The 14,551-nt window shown below is 42.6% G+C and overlaps 13 non-coding genes across 13 annotated transcripts; all 13 read left to right on the forward strand.

Annotated features, from left to right (window-relative positions):
* Positions 1 to 233: 233 nt before the first annotated feature.
* Positions 234 to 352, forward strand: LOC148336299 (5S ribosomal RNA). Its single transcript, XR_015843721.1, has one exon. It is a non-coding gene; the product is annotated as a 5S ribosomal RNA (ribosomal RNA).
* Positions 353 to 1,361: 1,009 nt separating this feature from the next.
* On the forward strand, positions 1,362 to 1,480 carry LOC148336300 (5S ribosomal RNA). The gene has a single exon (XR_015843723.1). It is a non-coding gene; the product is annotated as a 5S ribosomal RNA (ribosomal RNA).
* Positions 1,481 to 2,489: 1,009 nt separating this feature from the next.
* On the forward strand, positions 2,490 to 2,608 carry LOC148336301 (5S ribosomal RNA). The gene has a single exon (XR_015843724.1). It is a non-coding gene; the product is annotated as a 5S ribosomal RNA (ribosomal RNA).
* Positions 2,609 to 3,617: 1,009 nt separating this feature from the next.
* On the forward strand, positions 3,618 to 3,736 carry LOC148336302 (5S ribosomal RNA). The gene has a single exon (XR_015843725.1). It is a non-coding gene; the product is annotated as a 5S ribosomal RNA (ribosomal RNA).
* A 1,009-nt stretch (positions 3,737 to 4,745) lies between these two features.
* Positions 4,746 to 4,864, forward strand: LOC148336303 (5S ribosomal RNA). The gene has a single exon (XR_015843726.1). It is a non-coding gene; the product is annotated as a 5S ribosomal RNA (ribosomal RNA).
* A 1,009-nt stretch (positions 4,865 to 5,873) lies between these two features.
* LOC148336304 (5S ribosomal RNA) lies at positions 5,874 to 5,992 on the forward strand. The gene has a single exon (XR_015843727.1). It is a non-coding gene; the product is annotated as a 5S ribosomal RNA (ribosomal RNA).
* A 1,009-nt stretch (positions 5,993 to 7,001) lies between these two features.
* LOC148336305 (5S ribosomal RNA) lies at positions 7,002 to 7,120 on the forward strand. Its single transcript, XR_015843728.1, has one exon. It is a non-coding gene; the product is annotated as a 5S ribosomal RNA (ribosomal RNA).
* A 1,009-nt stretch (positions 7,121 to 8,129) lies between these two features.
* On the forward strand, positions 8,130 to 8,248 carry LOC148336306 (5S ribosomal RNA). The gene has a single exon (XR_015843729.1). It is a non-coding gene; the product is annotated as a 5S ribosomal RNA (ribosomal RNA).
* A 1,009-nt stretch (positions 8,249 to 9,257) lies between these two features.
* LOC148336307 (5S ribosomal RNA) lies at positions 9,258 to 9,376 on the forward strand. Its single transcript, XR_015843730.1, has one exon. It is a non-coding gene; the product is annotated as a 5S ribosomal RNA (ribosomal RNA).
* A 1,009-nt stretch (positions 9,377 to 10,385) lies between these two features.
* On the forward strand, positions 10,386 to 10,504 carry LOC148336308 (5S ribosomal RNA). The gene has a single exon (XR_015843410.1). It is a non-coding gene; the product is annotated as a 5S ribosomal RNA (ribosomal RNA).
* A 1,009-nt stretch (positions 10,505 to 11,513) lies between these two features.
* Positions 11,514 to 11,632, forward strand: LOC148336309 (5S ribosomal RNA). Its single transcript, XR_015843731.1, has one exon. It is a non-coding gene; the product is annotated as a 5S ribosomal RNA (ribosomal RNA).
* A 1,009-nt stretch (positions 11,633 to 12,641) lies between these two features.
* LOC148336310 (5S ribosomal RNA) lies at positions 12,642 to 12,760 on the forward strand. Its single transcript, XR_015843732.1, has one exon. It is a non-coding gene; the product is annotated as a 5S ribosomal RNA (ribosomal RNA).
* A 1,009-nt stretch (positions 12,761 to 13,769) lies between these two features.
* Positions 13,770 to 13,888, forward strand: LOC148336311 (5S ribosomal RNA). Its single transcript, XR_015843412.1, has one exon. It is a non-coding gene; the product is annotated as a 5S ribosomal RNA (ribosomal RNA).
* Positions 13,889 to 14,551: the final 663 nt, after the last annotated feature.

The following is a 14,551-nucleotide window of genomic DNA, read 5'->3' on the forward strand; positions in this document are numbered from 1 at the left end:
GCCCATCTACGGATTTTTGTCCGCATTTAACCATGTGTATGTGCCAACAAATCATTGTACACATTTGCTGATATTTGTCATATATCTGTGACTTCAATCATGCATTGTAGATTGTTGTGACACATTTGTGACTGTGGTTATAGTTTCAGATTCTTGTTACGTATTTTTGGATTGAAGTATTTGCCACAATAAAGACCACATGTATAAAATGCAAAATGTTGGAGGGAATTCTCGCTTACGGCCATACTACCCTGAGAACGCCCGATCTCGTCCGATCTCGGAAGCTAAGCAGGGTCGGGCCTGGTTAGTACTTGGATGGGAGACCGCCTGGGAATACCAGGTGCTGTAAGCTTTTGCACCGCAAAAAATAAATAAATAAAAATAACTTTGACAAATGTAAGCAAGTATGCGAGCTGCTTTTTTATAAATTTCCACATATTCGCCTGACAGGCTGAGAGCACAAAATGCCAACATTCGGCGTCCTCTGCCTTTGGGTGTTGCTACAGTCTCGCCGTGGACGACTCGCAAATGCGTGTGGCAATTTGCAAATGCGTGTCTGGAGACTTGACTGTGGCTCCGGAGCCACACATTGACCAAAAGGGTACCCTCGGAGTCTACAGGTGTAGCAGACATATGACCCGATGCAGTCCGGTTGGGTTGGTGCAGTGAGTGTTTACTAAATAAAAAGTTAATGAATCAATTTTAAAAAATGGTGTTTACTGAATGCAATAAAGGGAAGTATAGTTAATGTGGCAATTAGCAGGTGTGGAGAAGCTTCATTCATTTTTTTTAGCTTCACTGGTTATATCATTGGTTCTTATTTTATTAGTTCCACTTTATTCTTCCATTTATTCCAATTTAATTTAAATAATGTCAAATAAATGGTACATGACCATGGGTGGATAGCAGTGAACGCCCCCCCAAGTTATTGGTGTATATATTGGTGGTACGGGGCTGGTATAATATTAGTGCCCCCATGTGGTCCGAATGTGTAGCTACGGAGCCACACACGTCTCCTGACACGCATTTGCAAATCAGCACACGCATTTGCGAGTCGTCCGCGGCAGGACTGTAGCAAACGTCACCTGTAAGAACACAGCCAATCAAAAGGTCCCGTTTTTACAGGTCGCCCATCTACGGATTTTTGTCCGCATTTAACCATGTGTATGTGCCAACAAATCATTGTACACATTTGCTGATATTTGTCATATATCTGTGACTTCAATCATGCATTGTAGATTGTTGTGACACATTTGTGACTGTGGTTATAGTTTCAGATTCTTGTTACGTATTTTTGGATTGAAGTATTTGCCACAATAAAGACCACATGTATAAAATGCAAAATGTTGGAGGGAATTCTCGCTTACGGCCATACTACCCTGAGAACGCCCGATCTCGTCCGATCTCGGAAGCTAAGCAGGGTCGGGCCTGGTTAGTACTTGGATGGGAGACCGCCTGGGAATACCAGGTGCTGTAAGCTTTTGCACCGCAAAAAATAAATAAATAAAAATAACTTTGACAAATGTAAGCAAGTATGCGAGCTGCTTTTTTATAAATTTCCACATATTCGCCTGACAGGCTGAGAGCACAAAATGCCAACATTCGGCGTCCTCTGCCTTTGGGTGTTGCTACAGTCTCGCCGTGGACGACTCGCAAATGCGTGTGGCAATTTGCAAATGCGTGTCTGGAGACTTGACTGTGGCTCCGGAGCCACACATTGACCAAAAGGGTACCCTCGGAGTCTACAGGTGTAGCAGACATATGACCCGATGCAGTCCGGTTGGGTTGGTGCAGTGAGTGTTTACTAAATAAAAAGTTAATGAATCAATTTTAAAAAATGGTGTTTACTGAATGCAATAAAGGGAAGTATAGTTAATGTGGCAATTAGCAGGTGTGGAGAAGCTTCATTCATTTTTTTTAGCTTCACTGGTTATATCATTGGTTCTTATTTTATTAGTTCCACTTTATTCTTCCATTTATTCCAATTTAATTTAAATAATGTCAAATAAATGGTACATGACCATGGGTGGATAGCAGTGAACGCCCCCCCAAGTTATTGGTGTATATATTGGTGGTACGGGGCTGGTATAATATTAGTGCCCCCATGTGGTCCGAATGTGTAGCTACGGAGCCACACACGTCTCCTGACACGCATTTGCAAATCAGCACACGCATTTGCGAGTCGTCCGCGGCAGGACTGTAGCAAACGTCACCTGTAAGAACACAGCCAATCAAAAGGTCCCGTTTTTACAGGTCGCCCATCTACGGATTTTTGTCCGCATTTAACCATGTGTATATGCCAACAAATCATTGTACACATTTGCTGATATTTGTCATATATCTGTGACTTCAATCATGCATTGTAGATTGTTGTGACACATTTGTGACTGTGGTTATAGTTTCAGATTCTAGTTACGTATTTTTGGATTGAAGTATTTGCCACAATAAAGACCACATGTATAAAATGCAAAATTTTGGAGGGAATTCTCGCTTACGGCCATACTACCCTGAGAACGCCCGATCTCGTCCGATCTCGGAAGCTAAGCAGGGTCGGGCCTGGTTAGTACTTGGATGGGAGACCGCCTGGGAATACCAGGTGCTGTAAGCTTTTGCACCGCAAAAAATAAATAAATAAAAATAACTTTGACAAATGTAAGCAAGTATGCGAGCTGCTTTTTTATAAATTTCCACATATTCGCCTGACAGGCTGAGAGCACAAAATGCCAACATTCGGCGTCCTCTGCCTTTGGGTGTTGCTACAGTCTCGCCGTGGACGACTCGCAAATGCGTGTGGCAATTTGCAAATGCGTGTCTGGAGACTTGACTGTGGCTCCGGAGCCACACATTGACCAAAAGGGTACCCTCGGAGTCTACAGGTGTAGCAGACATATGACCCGATGCAGTCCGGTTGGGTTGGTGCAGTGAGTGTTTACTAAATAAAAAGTTAATGAATCAATTTTAAAAAATGGTGTTTACTGAATGCAATAAAGGGAAGTATAGTTAATGTGGCAATTAGCAGGTGTGGAGAAGCTTCATTCATTTTTTTTAGCTTCACTGGTTATATCATTGGTTCTTATTTTATTAGTTCCACTTTATTCTTCCATTTATTCCAATTTAATTTAAATAATGTCAAATAAATGGTACATGACCATGGGTGGATAGCAGTGAACGCCCCCCCAAGTTATTGGTGTATATATTGGTGGTACGGGGCTGGTATAATATTAGTGCCCCCATGTGGTCCGAATGTGTAGCTACGGAGCCACACACGTCTCCTGACACGCATTTGCAAATCAGCACACGCATTTGCGAGTCGTCCGCGGCAGGACTGTAGCAAACGTCACCTGTAAGAACACAGCCAATCAAAAGGTCCCGTTTTTACAGGTCGCCCATCTACGGATTTTTGTCCGCATTTAACCATGTGTATGTGCCAACAAATCATTGTACACATTTGCTGATATTTGTCATATATCTGTGACTTCAATCATGCATTGTAGATTGTTGTGACACATTTGTGACTGTGGTTATAGTTTCAGATTCTTGTTACGTATTTTTGGATTGAAGTATTTGCCACAATAAAGACCACATGTATAAAATGCAAAATGTTGGAGGGAATTCTCGCTTACGGCCATACTACCCTGAGAACGCCCGATCTCGTCCGATCTCGGAAGCTAAGCAGGGTCGGGCCTGGTTAGTACTTGGATGGGAGACCGCCTGGGAATACCAGGTGCTGTAAGCTTTTGCACCGCAAAAAATAAATAAATAAAAATAACTTTGACAAATGTAAGCAAGTATGCGAGCTGCTTTTTTATAAATTTCCACATATTCGCCTGACAGGCTGAGAGCACAAAATGCCAACATTCGGCGTCCTCTGCCTTTGGGTGTTGCTACAGTCTCGCCGTGGACGACTCGCAAATGCGTGTGGCAATTTGCAAATGCGTGTCTGGAGACTTGACTGTGGCTCCGGAGCCACACATTGACCAAAAGGGTACCCTCGGAGTCTACAGGTGTAGCAGACATATGACCCGATGCAGTCCGGTTGGGTTGGTGCAGTGAGTGTTTACTAAATAAAAAGTTAATGAATCAATTTTAAAAAATGGTGTTTACTGAATGCAATAAAGGGAAGTATAGTTAATGTGGCAATTAGCAGGTGTGGAGAAGCTTCATTCATTTTTTTTAGCTTCACTGGTTATATCATTGGTTCTTATTTTATTAGTTCCACTTTATTCTTCCATTTATTCCAATTTAATTTAAATAATGTCAAATAAATGGTACATGACCATGGGTGGATAGCAGTGAACGCCCCCCCAAGTTATTGGTGTATATATTGGTGGTACGGGGCTGGTATAATATTAGTGCCCCCATGTGGTCCGAATGTGTAGCTACGGAGCCACACACGTCTCCTGACACGCATTTGCAAATCAGCACACGCATTTGCGAGTCGTCCGCGGCAGGACTGTAGCAAACGTCACCTGTAAGAACACAGCCAATCAAAAGGTCCCGTTTTTACAGGTCGCCCATCTACGGATTTTTGTCCGCATTTAACCATGTGTATATGCCAACAAATCATTGTACACATTTGCTGATATTTGTCATATATCTGTGACTTCAATCATGCATTGTAGATTGTTGTGACACATTTGTGACTGTGGTTATAGTTTCAGATTCTAGTTACGTATTTTTGGATTGAAGTATTTGCCACAATAAAGACCACATGTATAAAATGCAAAATTTTGGAGGGAATTCTCGCTTACGGCCATACTACCCTGAGAACGCCCGATCTCGTCCGATCTCGGAAGCTAAGCAGGGTCGGGCCTGGTTAGTACTTGGATGGGAGACCGCCTGGGAATACCAGGTGCTGTAAGCTTTTGCACCGCAAAAAATAAATAAATAAAAATAACTTTGACAAATGTAAGCAAGTATGCGAGCTGCTTTTTTATAAATTTCCACATATTCGCCTGACAGGCTGAGAGCACAAAATGCCAACATTCAGCGTCCTCTGCCTTTGGGTGTTGCTACAGTCTCGCCGTGGACGACTCGCAAATGCGTGTGGCAATTTGCAAATGCGTGTCTGGAGACTTGACTGTGGCTCCGGAGCCACACATTGACCAAAAGGGTACCCTCGGAGTCTACAGGTGTAGCAGACATATGACCCGATGCAGTCCGGTTGGGTTGGTGCAGTGAGTGTTTACTAAATAAAAAGTTAATGAATCAATTTTAAAAAATGGTGTTTACTGAATGCAATAAAGGGAAGTATAGTTAATGTGGCAATTAGCAGGTGTGGAGAAGCTTCATTCATTTTTTTTAGCTTCACTGGTTATATCATTGGTTCTTATTTTATTAGTTCCACTTTATTCTTCCATTTATTCCAATTTAATTTAAATAATGTCAAATAAATGGTACATGACCATGGGTGGATAGCAGTGAACGCCCCCCCAAGTTATTGGTGTATATATTGGTGGTACGGGGCTGGTATAATATTAGTGCCCCCATGTGGTCCGAATGTGTAGCTACGGAGCCACACACGTCTCCTGACACGCATTTGCAAATCAGCACACGCATTTGCGAGTCGTCCGCGGCAGGACTGTAGCAAACGTCACCTGTAAGAACACAGCCAATCAAAAGGTCCCGTTTTTACAGGTCGCCCATCTACGGATTTTTGTCCGCATTTAACCATGTGTATGTGCCAACAAATCATTGTACACATTTGCTGATATTTGTCATATATCTGTGACTTCAATCATGCATTGTAGATTGTTGTGACACATTTGTGACTGTGGTTATAGTTTCAGATTCTTGTTACGTATTTTTGGATTGAAGTATTTGCCACAATAAAGACCACATGTATAAAATGCAAAATGTTGGAGGGAATTCTCGCTTACGGCCATACTACCCTGAGAACGCCCGATCTCGTCCGATCTCGGAAGCTAAGCAGGGTCGGGCCTGGTTAGTACTTGGATGGGAGACCGCCTGGGAATACCAGGTGCTGTAAGCTTTTGCACCGCAAAAAATAAATAAATAAAAATAACTTTGACAAATGTAAGCAAGTATGCGAGCTGCTTTTTTATAAATTTCCACATATTCGCCTGACAGGCTGAGAGCACAAAATGCCAACATTCGGCGTCCTCTGCCTTTGGGTGTTGCTACAGTCTCGCCGTGGACGACTCGCAAATGCGTGTGGCAATTTGCAAATGCGTGTCTGGAGACTTGACTGTGGCTCCGGAGCCACACATTGACCAAAAGGGTACCCTCGGAGTCTACAGGTGTAGCAGACATATGACCCGATGCAGTCCGGTTGGGTTGGTGCAGTGAGTGTTTACTAAATAAAAAGTTAATGAATCAATTTTAAAAAATGGTGTTTACTGAATGCAATAAAGGGAAGTATAGTTAATGTGGCAATTAGCAGGTGTGGAGAAGCTTCATTCATTTTTTTTAGCTTCACTGGTTATATCATTGGTTCTTATTTTATTAGTTCCACTTTATTCTTCCATTTATTCCAATTTAATTTAAATAATGTCAAATAAATGGTACATGACCATGGGTGGATAGCAGTGAACGCCCCCCCAAGTTATTGGTGTATATATTGGTGGTACGGGGCTGGTATAATATTAGTGCCCCCATGTGGTCCGAATGTGTAGCTACGGAGCCACACACGTCTCCTGACACGCATTTGCAAATCAGCACACGCATTTGCGAGTCGTCCGCGGCAGGACTGTAGCAAACGTCACCTGTAAGAACACAGCCAATCAAAAGGTCCCGTTTTTACAGGTCGCCCATCTACGGATTTTTGTCCGCATTTAACCATGTGTATGTGCCAACAAATCATTGTACACATTTGCTGATATTTGTCATATATCTGTGACTTCAATCATGCATTGTAGATTGTTGTGACACATTTGTGACTGTGGTTATAGTTTCAGATTCTTGTTACGTATTTTTGGATTGAAGTATTTGCCACAATAAAGACCACATGTATAAAATGCAAAATGTTGGAGGGAATTCTCGCTTACGGCCATACTACCCTGAGAACGCCCGATCTCGTCCGATCTCGGAAGCTAAGCAGGGTCGGGCCTGGTTAGTACTTGGATGGGAGACCGCCTGGGAATACCAGGTGCTGTAAGCTTTTGCACCGCAAAAAATAAATAAATAAAAATAACTTTGACAAATGTAAGCAAGTATGCGAGCTGCTTTTTTATAAATTTCCACATATTCGCCTGACAGGCTGAGAGCACAAAATGCCAACATTCGGCGTCCTCTGCCTTTGGGTGTTGCTACAGTCTCGCCGTGGACGACTCGCAAATGCGTGTGGCAATTTGCAAATGCGTGTCTGGAGACTTGACTGTGGCTCCGGAGCCACACATTGACCAAAAGGGTACCCTCGGAGTCTACAGGTGTAGCAGACATATGACCCGATGCAGTCCGGTTGGGTTGGTGCAGTGAGTGTTTACTAAATAAAAAGTTAATGAATCAATTTTAAAAAATGGTGTTTACTGAATGCAATAAAGGGAAGTATAGTTAATGTGGCAATTAGCAGGTGTGGAGAAGCTTCATTCATTTTTTTTAGCTTCACTGGTTATATCATTGGTTCTTATTTTATTAGTTCCACTTTATTCTTCCATTTATTCCAATTTAATTTAAATAATGTCAAATAAATGGTACATGACCATGGGTGGATAGCAGTGAACGCCCCCCCAAGTTATTGGTGTATATATTGGTGGTACGGGGCTGGTATAATATTAGTGCCCCCATGTGGTCCGAATGTGTAGCTACGGAGCCACACACGTCTCCTGACACGCATTTGCAAATCAGCACACGCATTTGCGAGTCGTCCGCGGCAGGACTGTAGCAAACGTCACCTGTAAGAACACAGCCAATCAAAAGGTCCCGTTTTTACAGGTCGCCCATCTACGGATTTTTGTCCGCATTTAACCATGTGTATGTGCCAACAAATCATTGTACACATTTGCTGATATTTGTCATATATCTGTGACTTCAATCATGCATTGTAGATTGTTGTGACACATTTGTGACTGTGGTTATAGTTTCAGATTCTTGTTACGTATTTTTGGATTGAAGTATTTGCCACAATAAAGACCACATGTATAAAATGCAAAATGTTGGAGGGAATTCTCGCTTACGGCCATACTACCCTGAGAACGCCCGATCTCGTCCGATCTCGGAAGCTAAGCAGGGTCGGGCCTGGTTAGTACTTGGATGGGAGACCGCCTGGGAATACCAGGTGCTGTAAGCTTTTGCACCGCAAAAAATAAATAAATAAAAATAACTTTGACAAATGTAAGCAAGTATGCGAGCTGCTTTTTTATAAATTTCCACATATTCGCCTGACAGGCTGAGAGCACAAAATGCCAACATTCGGCGTCCTCTGCCTTTGGGTGTTGCTACAGTCTCGCCGTGGACGACTCGCAAATGCGTGTGGCAATTTGCAAATGCGTGTCTGGAGACTTGACTGTGGCTCCGGAGCCACACATTGACCAAAAGGGTACCCTCGGAGTCTACAGGTGTAGCAGACATATGACCCGATGCAGTCCGGTTGGGTTGGTGCAGTGAGTGTTTACTAAATAAAAAGTTAATGAATCAATTTTAAAAAATGGTGTTTACTGAATGCAATAAAGGGAAGTATAGTTAATGTGGCAATTAGCAGGTGTGGAGAAGCTTCATTCATTTTTTTTAGCTTCACTGGTTATATCATTGGTTCTTATTTTATTAGTTCCACTTTATTCTTCCATTTATTCCAATTTAATTTAAATAATGTCAAATAAATGGTACATGACCATGGGTGGATAGCAGTGAACGCCCCCCCAAGTTATTGGTGTATATATTGGTGGTACGGGGCTGGTATAATATTAGTGCCCCCATGTGGTCCGAATGTGTAGCTACGGAGCCACACACGTCTCCTGACACGCATTTGCAAATCAGCACACGCATTTGCGAGTCGTCCGCGGCAGGACTGTAGCAAACGTCACCTGTAAGAACACAGCCAATCAAAAGGTCCCGTTTTTACAGGTCGCCCATCTACGGATTTTTGTCCGCATTTAACCATGTGTATGTGCCAACAAATCATTGTACACATTTGCTGATATTTGTCATATATCTGTGACTTCAATCATGCATTGTAGATTGTTGTGACACATTTGTGACTGTGGTTATAGTTTCAGATTCTTGTTACGTATTTTTGGATTGAAGTATTTGCCACAATAAAGACCACATGTATAAAATGCAAAATGTTGGAGGGAATTCTCGCTTACGGCCATACTACCCTGAGAACGCCCGATCTCGTCCGATCTCGGAAGCTAAGCAGGGTCGGGCCTGGTTAGTACTTGGATGGGAGACCGCCTGGGAATACCAGGTGCTGTAAGCTTTTGCACCGCAAAAAATAAATAAATAAAAATAACTTTGACAAATGTAAGCAAGTATGCGAGCTGCTTTTTTATAAATTTCCACATATTCGCCTGACAGGCTGAGAGCACAAAATGCCAACATTCGGCGTCCTCTGCCTTTGGGTGTTGCTACAGTCTCGCCGTGGACGACTCGCAAATGCGTGTGGCAATTTGCAAATGCGTGTCTGGAGACTTGACTGTGGCTCCGGAGCCACACATTGACCAAAAGGGTACCCTCGGAGTCTACAGGTGTAGCAGACATATGACCCGATGCAGTCCGGTTGGGTTGGTGCAGTGAGTGTTTACTAAATAAAAAGTTAATGAATCAATTTTAAAAAATGGTGTTTACTGAATGCAATAAAGGGAAGTATAGTTAATGTGGCAATTAGCAGGTGTGGAGAAGCTTCATTCATTTTTTTTAGCTTCACTGGTTATATCATTGGTTCTTATTTTATTAGTTCCACTTTATTCTTCCATTTATTCCAATTTAATTTAAATAATGTCAAATAAATGGTACATGACCATGGGTGGATAGCAGTGAACGCCCCCCCAAGTTATTGGTGTATATATTGGTGGTACGGGGCTGGTATAATATTAGTGCCCCCATGTGGTCCGAATGTGTAGCTACGGAGCCACACACGTCTCCTGACACGCATTTGCAAATCAGCACACGCATTTGCGAGTCGTCCGCGGCAGGACTGTAGCAAACGTCACCTGTAAGAACACAGCCAATCAAAAGGTCCCGTTTTTACAGGTCGCCCATCTACGGATTTTTGTCCGCATTTAACCATGTGTATGTGCCAACAAATCATTGTACACATTTGCTGATATTTGTCATATATCTGTGACTTCAATCATGCATTGTAGATTGTTGTGACACATTTGTGACTGTGGTTATAGTTTCAGATTCTTGTTACGTATTTTTGGATTGAAGTATTTGCCACAATAAAGACCACATGTATAAAATGCAAAATGTTGGAGGGAATTCTCGCTTACGGCCATACTACCCTGAGAACGCCCGATCTCGTCCGATCTCGGAAGCTAAGCAGGGCCGGGCCTGGTTAGTACTTGGATGGGAGACCGCCTGGGAATACCAGGTGCTGTAAGCTTTTGCACCGCAAAAAATAAATAAATAAAAATAACTTTGACAAATGTAAGCAAGTATGCGAGCTGCTTTTTTATAAATTTCCACATATTCGCCTGACAGGCTGAGAGCACAAAATGCCAACATTCGGCGTCCTCTGCCTTTGGGTGTTGCTACAGTCTCGCCGTGGACGACTCGCAAATGCGTGTGGCAATTTGCAAATGCGTGTCTGGAGACTTGACTGTGGCTCCGGAGCCACACATTGACCAAAAGGGTACCCTCGGAGTCTACAGGTGTAGCAGACATATGACCCGATGCAGTCCGGTTGGGTTGGTGCAGTGAGTGTTTACTAAATAAAAAGTTAATGAATCAATTTTAAAAAATGGTGTTTACTGAATGCAATAAAGGGAAGTATAGTTAATGTGGCAATTAGCAGGTGTGGAGAAGCTTCATTCATTTTTTTTAGCTTCACTGGTTATATCATTGGTTCTTATTTTATTAGTTCCACTTTATTCTTCCATTTATTCCAATTTAATTTAAATAATGTCAAATAAATGGTACATGACCATGGGTGGATAGCAGTGAACGCCCCCCCAAGTTATTGGTGTATATATTGGTGGTACGGGGCTGGTATAATATTAGTGCCCCCATGTGGTCCGAATGTGTAGCTACGGAGCCACACACGTCTCCTGACACGCATTTGCAAATCAGCACACGCATTTGCGAGTCGTCCGCGGCAGGACTGTAGCAAACGTCACCTGTAAGAACACAGCCAATCAAAAGGTCCCGTTTTTACAGGTCGCCCATCTACGGATTTTTGTCCGCATTTAACCATGTGTATATGCCAACAAATCATTGTACACATTTGCTGATATTTGTCATATATCTGTGACTTCAATCATGCATTGTAGATTGTTGTGACACATTTGTGACTGTGGTTATAGTTTCAGATTCTAGTTACGTATTTTTGGATTGAAGTATTTGCCACAATAAAGACCACATGTATAAAATGCAAAATTTTGGAGGGAATTCTCGCTTACGGCCATACTACCCTGAGAACGCCCGATCTCGTCCGATCTCGGAAGCTAAGCAGGGTCGGGCCTGGTTAGTACTTGGATGGGAGACCGCCTGGGAATACCAGGTGCTGTAAGCTTTTGCACCGCAAAAAATAAATAAATAAAAATAACTTTGACAAATGTAAGCAAGTATGCGAGCTGCTTTTTTATAAATTTCCACATATTCGCCTGACAGGCTGAGAGCACAAAATGCCAACATTCAGCGTCCTCTGCCTTTGGGTGTTGCTACAGTCTCGCCGTGGACGACTCGCAAATGCGTGTGGCAATTTGCAAATGCGTGTCTGGAGACTTGACTGTGGCTCCGGAGCCACACATTGACCAAAAGGGTACCCTCGGAGTCTACAGGTGTAGCAGACATATGACCCGATGCAGTCCGGTTGGGTTGGTGCAGTGAGTGTTTACTAAATAAAAAGTTAATGAATCAATTTTAAAAAATGGTGTTTACTGAATGCAATAAAGGGAAGTATAGTTAATGTGGCAATTAGCAGGTGTGGAGAAGCTTCATTCATTTTTTTTAGCTTCACTGGTTATATCATTGGTTCTTATTTTATTAGTTCCACTTTATTCTTCCATTTATTCCAATTTAATTTAAATAATGTCAAATAAATGGTACATGACCATGGGTGGATAGCAGTGAACGCCCCCCCAAGTTATTGGTGTATATATTGGTGGTACGGGGCTGGTATAATATTAGTGCCCCCATGTGGTCCGAATGTGTAGCTACGGAGCCACACACGTCTCCTGACACGCATTTGCAAATCAGCACACGCATTTGCGAGTCGTCCGCGGCAGGACTGTAGCAAACGTCACCTGTAAGAACACAGCCAATCAAAAGGTCCCGTTTTTACAGGTCGCCCATCTACGGATTTTTGTCCGCATTTAACCATGTGTATGTGCCAACAAATCATTGTACACATTTGCTGATATTTGTCATATATCTGTGACTTCAATCATGCATTGTAGATTGTTGTGACACATTTGTGACTGTGGTTATAGTTTCAGATTCTTGTTACGTATTTTTGGATTGAAGTATTTGCCACAATAAAGACCACATGTATAAAATGCAAAATGTTGGAGGGAATTCTCGCTTACGGCCATACTACCCTGAGAACGCCCGATCTCGTCCGATCTCGGAAGCTAAGCAGGGTCGGGCCTGGTTAGTACTTGGATGGGAGACCGCCTGGGAATACCAGGTGCTGTAAGCTTTTGCACCGCAAAAAATAAATAAATAAAAATAACTTTGACAAATGTAAGCAAGTATGCGAGCTGCTTTTTTATAAATTTCCACATATTCGCCTGACAGGCTGAGAGCACAAAATGCCAACATTCGGCGTCCTCTGCCTTTGGGTGTTGCTACAGTCTCGCCGTGGACGACTCGCAAATGCGTGTGGCAATTTGCAAATGCGTGTCTGGAGACTTGACTGTGGCTCCGGAGCCACACATTGACCAAAAGGGTACCCTCGGAGTCTACAGGTGTAGCAGACATATGACCCGATGCAGTCCGGTTGGGTTGGTGCAGTGAGTGTTTACTAAATAAAAAGTTAATGAATCAATTTTAAAAAATGGTGTTTACTGAATGCAATAAAGGGAAGTATAGTTAATGTGGCAATTAGCAGGTGTGGAGAAGCTTCATTCATTTTTTTTAGCTTCACTGGTTATATCATTGGTTCTTATTTTATTAGTTCCACTTTATTCTTCCATTTATTCCAATTTAATTTAAATAATGTCAAATAAATGGTACATGACCATGGGTGGATAGCAGTGAACGCCCCCCCAAGTTATTGGTGTATATATTGGTGGTACGGGGCTGGTATAATATTAGTGCCCCCATGTGGTCCGAATGTGTAGCTACGGAGCCACACACGTCTCCTGACACGCATTTGCAAATCAGCACACGCATTTGCGAGTCGTCCGCGGCAGGACTGTAGCAAACGTCACCTGTAAGAACACAGCCAATCAAAAGGTCCCGTTTTTACAGGTCGCCCATCTACGGATTTTTGTCCGCATTTAACCATGTGTATGTGCCAACAAATCATTGTACACATTTGCTGATATTTGTCATATATCTGTGACTTCAATCATGCATTGTAGATTGTTGTGACACATTTGTGACTGTGGTTATAGTTTCAGATTCTTGTTACGTATTTTTGGATTGAAGTATTTGCCACAATAAAGACCACATGTATAAAATGCAAAATTTTGGAGGGAATTCTCGCTTACGGCCATACTACCCTGAGAACGCCCGATCTCGTCCGATCTCGGAAGCTAAGCAGGGCCGGGCCTGGTTAGTACTTGGATGGGAGACCGCCTGGGAATACCAGGTGCTGTAAGCTTTTGCACCGCAAAAAATAAATAAATAAAAATAACTTTGACAAATGTAAGCAAGTATGCGAGCTGCTTTTTTATAAATTTCCACATATTCGCCTGACAGGCTGAGAGCACAAAATGCCAACATTCGGCGTCCTCTGCCTTTGGGTGTTGCTACAGTCTCGCCGTGGACGACTCGCAAATGCGTGTGGCAATTTGCAAATGCGTGTCTGGAGACTTGACTGTGGCTCCGGAGCCACACATTGACCAAAAGGGTACCCTCGGAGTCTACAGGTGTAGCAGACATATGACCCGATGCAGTCCGGTTGGGTTGGTGCAGTGAGTGTTTACTAAATAAAAAGTTAATGAATCAATTTTAAAAAATGGTGTTTACTGAATGCAATAAAGGGAAGTATAGTTAATGTGGCAATTAGCAGGTGTGGAGAAGCTTCATTCATTTTTTTTAGCTTCACTGGTTATATCATTGGTTCTTATTTTATTAGTTCCACTTTATTCTTCCATTTATTCCAATTTAATTTAAATAATGTCAAATAAATGGTACATGACCATGGGTGGATAGCAGTGAACGCCCCCCCAAGTTATTGGTGTATATATTGGTGGTACGGGGCTGGTATAATATTAGTGCCCCCATGTGGTCCGAATGTGTAGCTACGGAGCCACACACGTCT

This window comes from Idiotropiscis lumnitzeri, chromosome 5, assembly GCF_059441095.1.
Source record: "Idiotropiscis lumnitzeri isolate Australia: NSW breed Sydney's pygmy pipehorse chromosome 5, RoL_Ilum_1.0, whole genome shotgun sequence".
Lineage (NCBI taxonomy): Eukaryota > Metazoa > Chordata > Actinopteri > Syngnathiformes > Syngnathidae > Idiotropiscis > Idiotropiscis lumnitzeri.